The sequence below is a fragment of the Miniopterus natalensis genome, chromosome 8 (genome assembly GCF_054644295.1).
Source record: "Miniopterus natalensis isolate mMinNat1 chromosome 8, mMinNat1.hap1, whole genome shotgun sequence".
NCBI lineage: Eukaryota > Metazoa > Chordata > Mammalia > Chiroptera > Miniopteridae > Miniopterus > Miniopterus natalensis.
Genome location: NC_142088.1, coordinates 37,907,172 through 37,913,303, shown reverse-complemented (window position 1 = coordinate 37,913,303; position 6,132 = coordinate 37,907,172). Strand labels below are relative to the sequence as shown.

At 39.1% G+C, this 6,132-nt stretch overlaps 1 pseudogene; it reads right to left on the bottom strand.

Moving 5' to 3' along the window:
* Window positions 1–4,653: 4,653 nt before the first annotated feature.
* Window positions 4,654–5,540, bottom strand: LOC148092603 (tissue alpha-L-fucosidase pseudogene; annotated as a pseudogene).
* Between the last annotated feature and the right edge of the window lie 592 nt (window positions 5,541–6,132).

Sequence of the window (6,132 nt, the reverse complement as noted above, 5' to 3'; positions counted from 1 at the left end):
CAGAACATATCTCTCTCTGATATTATCTGGCTTTGTGTTTGTTCATTGCTTTTCCTCCGTCTTCTCCTGTAGAAGGTAAGATTCCTGAGAGCAAAAAACTTGTCTGCCTTATTCTCTTTATATCTCCAATACCTACACAATACCTGGCACGTTAGTTGGAGCTTAACAAATCTCTATGGAATGAATGAATTCTGTGGCTCTCACAAACCTTATAAATAACCATGTTCCTAGTGGAGAGAAAACATCACTGGCTTTAAATTTTTTCTTGAAGAAACAGAAAGAGTAATCCAGTATTTGTTGGCTAAGCGTGAGATGCACTGGAAGAAATGAATAATTAAAATATGAACGAATTAGACCCCCAGGAAGGGCAGGAATAACTTTTGTAACTAATTGCTTAGTTTGCACAAACACCAAATAGCAGCTGAGAAGTGAAAGCTTCAATCAGTTGGCACCTTCTGTCTTTAAAAATGCAACAACCAGCTTGAACTGTTCCTAGTTAAGTAACTTAGCTAAGCTACTGTCGTTGTTGATAAAGAAATGAAAATTCTGATGATCCTCTCAACTTTCATGTATCTAAGACAGAATTCTTAGGGTTGATGCGGTGTTTTACTGCACAGAGATATGAGGAAGAATGAGATGGAGGGCTGCAGTAATATAGCAAACTAAGAAGTACAAATTTCCATGTTAAGTGTTATATTTAAGTTTTATCCTCAAAATACACCAAAGTCTCTCTCTCCCTAGCCTCCTGTGCCTTTTAAAGCTCTTCTACAACTCAACATGAAGTCTCTATCAAACCAATGGGACTGGCCTTGCAGTATCAATACAATTTTATTCCCCAATTATCAGTGAAATCTAGAAAATGTTTATTTTCAGATTTTCTCAGTGTGCTCAGAGTGTGTAGAAGTCTAGGTGGCTGTCTGCAATAAGATACACTTACCTTGTGTTCAAACCTCATCTCTGCCATTTACTAACTGTAAACTTCTGTAAGATACTTAATGCCTGAATCTCAGTTTTCTCATCTGCAAAATGGATGTGCTGTAACTCATATGGATTAAATGTAAAATGCTTGTTTTCATGTAATTGTACATGAAAATCCTTTCACTTGTTACTTTTGGATTTTAAGTTGTAAGTAAGAGAGTCATCCCCATGCTAAATTATAGAGAAATTCACCCAGATTCTTCCCCTAATATTTTATTTTTTACATGTAAATTTCCCATCCATTTAAAATGTGTCCTGGTATATGGTACAAAAAATGGCTTCACTTTTATCTCTTAATATATGGCTACCCAGTTATCCTAACAACACTTAGTAAAAAGCCAATTTTTTCCTCACTACTTAAGGATGCCACTTTTATCATGTACTACATTTTTATATGCAATTAGGTCTATTTCTGAATTTTCTACTTTTTCCACTTGTCTGTTCATGTATTAATGCCAAGCTGTTCTAATTATAGACATTTATGATATGTTTTAATAGTATACCATTTCTCTTCTTTTTTGGAGGGGTTTCCTGGCTACCTTGCATATTTATCCTTTCATACTATATAATCAATTTATCTAGCTCTATAAAAAAACCTGATGACATTTTTACTGGAATTACATTAAGTGTTTAAATACACATAAAAAGAACTATGACCTCTATGATATTGTTTTTCTATGAACATAGTTCATTTTGCCAAATGTTTATGTTTAATTTTATATCTTCATTAGTGTTTATCATTTTCTTCATATTGATTTCAAACATTTCTTGCTAAATTTACAGTGAAGTATTTTATTTAATTTTCAGACATGTGGTCTTTTCTTCCATTATGTCTTCTAACTGGTTTTTGTTTGCATCTATTTGACTCAGTGACCATGTCATGGTCGTATTGGTATTGGTGTTCTGAAACAATTGTATATATACTGCGGGATAAAGCAAAGATGGACATATATACATATATATACATACATACAAACACATGTACACATACATATATGTATGTGTGTATGTATATATGTGTGTGTATGTATCATTGAAAACTGAAATTTTTGCCTTGGGTGAGAACATACACAAATATAAGATCAAAGAGATTAAGTAAAAATCCTGTAATTCTGAAAATAAATCTGAGGTAGTAATTTTAATTCATAATGTGTTTTATGCTTAAAAAGTGCACATTTTCTAGTTCTGTTCACTGAAAGGCCTGGAAACAATGGCTAACCCAACAGCAGTGAGCACCCCTGGAACCCCGATTGTGTCTCTAAATATTATTTTCCACCAGAAAGAAAGAAAGAAAGAAAGAAAGAAAGAAAGAAAGAAAGAAAGAAAGAAAGAAAGAAAGAAAGAGAGAGAGAGAGAGAGAGAGAGAGAGAGAGAGAGAGAGAGAGAGAGGGAGGGAGGGCGGGCGGGAGGGAGGGGAAGAAAGGAAGGAAGGAAGGAAGGAAGGAAGGAAGGAAGGAAGGAAGGAAGGAAGGAAGGAAGGAAGGAAGGAAGGAAGGAAGGAAGGAAGGAAGGAAGGAAGGAAGGAAGGAAGGAAGGAAGGAAGGAAGGAAGGAAGAAACCATGCCTCTTAGGAAAACGGCTTATTTCAGGTCTGAGGCAGCAAGTTTATTAAAAGAGTCTCGAATATCTTGTCTAGGCTCTGTCCAAAGAATTTGGGCACCAACATAAAGAGGATCCAACTGGCCAAAATGAGATAATTTGAGCATCAGTAGGATGATAAATGCAATGAATTAAAACATATCAAGTATATTTAAATCTGTAAGTTCAGTATGATAACAAAAACTAAACTCATTAATCACCTTTAGAGAATGCCAGGGAATCAATTTATTGTGTTAAAAAAAACTGGTCTCAGAGTAACCAAAGAGTCAAAGCAAAGTTTCTCTGTAGAATTTTTCCAGCTAATAAATGAATAAGGAATGATAGAATTAGGATATCATCATTTTGCAACCTCATGATGAATTAATGGATTTGAGCAATGACCACCAATGACTGCTCACACCACCAAAAGCAGATAATCAAATATTATGTACCTCCTAATAGATGTGCAAAACACTGCATGTGAAATATTCTTGACAAAATAATGGAACCTGAATCTTATCAAGCCTCTAGATCTAACTACCAGTTTACAGCTTACAGTAGCAGAGAAACACATTAAAAAACATCACAGGGACACAATCAGCAAAATCCAAAGTATTGGAAACACCAGGACAAACAGCTAGTTTCTTCAACAATAACAAAAAAACAAGTTGCAGATTTAAAAAGAGATGAATTTTTAAAACCAGGAAACTCAGTTTCTGGCCTGAGCACTTCCATGAGCTAGTTGTATCACTTTAGTAAACTCATTCAGTCTCTCCAGGACCAATTTTTTCATTTGGGGAAAAAAAGAGGGAAATAAGATGAGGAGATTTTTACAAGTCTACCAAGTTAAAAAAAAAATCCACAATTTTGTATTATTGGTAGCATGTCAATCATTGCAGTCCTTTCATCCAGAAAGCCTTCTAAGAATTATCCCACAAATGTAGTGGCACATGTCATCAAAGATATGTATATCTGGACAATAATGTTCACTGAAAGCATTATTTGTATTAGCAAAAGGCCTGTGGAAAAATAATCCAATATTCAATAGAAAGCTAAAGAAATTATAGCATATCTACACAATAGAATACTATGAAGCCATTTTAGACTCGGGAAGTAATATGGTATAATCTCCAAAATACATGGTTATATAAATAAAGCATTGCCCAGAAAAAAACAACAGAAAGATGATAAGAAGGCTTATAATTTTTTTTTAACATGCAAACAGTCATTTGATCACATTTTAAAAGGCAGGGTAGAACCTGGCCAGTGTTGCTCAGTGGTTGAGCATCTACCTGTGAACCAAGAAGTCATGGTTCAATTCCTGATCAGGGAACAAACCCAGGTTTCAGGCTAGACCCCCAGTAGGGGGTGTGCAGGAGGCTTTGGATCAATGACTCTCTCTCATCATTGATGTTTCTATCTCTCTCTCCCTCTACCTTCCTCTCTCTGAAATCAATAAAAACAAATAAAAAAATTTTTTAAAGGCAGGGTAGAATCACATCCATTTTCTTAATAGTGTTACTGTAAACAGACTGAATTTCAGAGCTCTTGGTTTGCTTTGGAAACTTCTGAAGCTGACCATTAGCAGCATAGCAAGCTTTTTCCTTCCCCTCCAAGTTCTTCTGCAAGTGGGGTTGGGGGTGTGAGTGGGCGGGGAGAGGGTTGGTGACAATTGCTGCTAAGTAAATAGTATGTAGTTGAGCTTGCCAAATTCTCTCCACTTCCTCCCATAGGCAACAGGGTGACTTGGCTTATCCTCTAACTACAGTCATTGAATAAGCAAGTAGGTTTGTCAAACGCAAAGAATGGAGGGAAGTTTCCATTGTAGATAATTTCCAATGGTGGGAAGGGATGAATTCAGCTTAACTGTTCAGCCCCTCCTCTCGCTGGCCAGAGAGAGGTATGCTAGCAATGGAACTCAAACATTCGGTCCACTGAGACATTGGTGTAATGCACTCAGTTCCTTTGATTTAAATGTCTTGGGAAAGCCATCTCTGGGTGGGGAAAGAAGTTAGTTTCCGACAATGATGGTCCTATATAAAAAAAATAAAAACAGCAAACAGCAGTCAGTGTCCCTCTCCTCTTGATCTCCAGTGATCACTCCACTCCTGTCGGCTTTACAGTCCAAGCAAACTCAACTGGAAGAACAGAGGGTGGGAGGACGGGCAGGGAAGTGAGGAGGCCTTTACCCAGATGGCTGGGCCACTTCAGATTCCCAGCACGCTGACCTTTGTAGTTGAGGTAGTTCTGGGGCTTGAAGGTTAAGAGTGCTGATCCTTTTGAGACATACCGTAGAGATTCCGTGTTCTTTGCCAACCACACCCTCCGTGGTTTAGATGCGTAGATAGCCTCCGCGCTGACGCTCAGCCACTTACAACAGCAAGGAGGCATTCTTGGAAGACGGGAACAATCAGCCTGTCTTCAGTTGGTCCAATGTTGAGAAGGTAGGTGTCTCCCAAACTTACTATCTGAACCAAAATCAAAATGATTTCAGATTCACTTCAACCTCAGACACGACTGTGTCCCCACGAAAGCCCCAGATGACTAGGCAATGGTGATGCACATTTCCGAATGCGATCTAGCAACCTCCCTGGCTTGAGCTAATCCTTACAGTTGTGGTATTCTCCATGGAAACAGGAGCATTTTCAGCCCTATCCGTCATATCCTATCACAGGGCTATCATTGTAGAGCCAAGAAAGAAAATCTGTAGACTTCCTATAAGTATCAAGACATCCCTAGTTTTCATGAGACCAAATCAAGTCAGGTTTGTACCTGTTATCAAGGTTGTATAGCTCTGGCATCATTTTCTCAGTGACAAACTGGTGTGTTTTGGAGTCATTTTTCCCATCAAGTAAGTAGAGTGGGTGGAACCATTCTAAGAGTGAGTGATAGAGCCCACAGTGTATGTTCTTCTTCCAGATGGTTGTTTCTAACTCACCAACCGAATCACACTGAGGCCCCAGCTCCTTGGAGTTCCAGTTCTAAGACAATTGTCAGGACTATATCCTGGCCCCACCATCGGCCCACTCCTTGGGGCGGGAGAGGTCTGCATGATAGAAGCCAGGTGGTTAGTTGCCATACATGAAGCACTGGTACCAGAGCAGCTGCTCGCCGTTCCATTGCCACAGAGCCCCCGGCTACCCCAGGCCAGCACTGACCACACCCCCAGTGCACAACACCCTGAACTTTGCCTGTGGGAGACAGCAAGTCCGGGGCAGGGGGCAGCAGAGCACTCAGCTGCTCCAGACACCAGCAGCTTGCACACAACATCTGAAAATTAAAACAGACTTTTAATTCACCAGTCCTAACAAATGGACCTGGTTTGCAAAGCAACATTTTGTCATGTTTTGTTTTAAGGACCACTATGGTGCTCATGAAAGTGAACGAGATCTGTTGTATAAATCAGAATGAATTGAGAGCCTTGGGGTGAGAAGCAGGGGAGGGTGGGAAGTAGAAGCCACCAGAGGGGGTGTGGGACTTTCCCTGCTTTCCTGATACCCATCATAACTTCATTTCTCGGTTGTCTCAAATGTGCCCCTCAGGGAAATATTTTGGTTTGAATAGAATCTCAGAGTA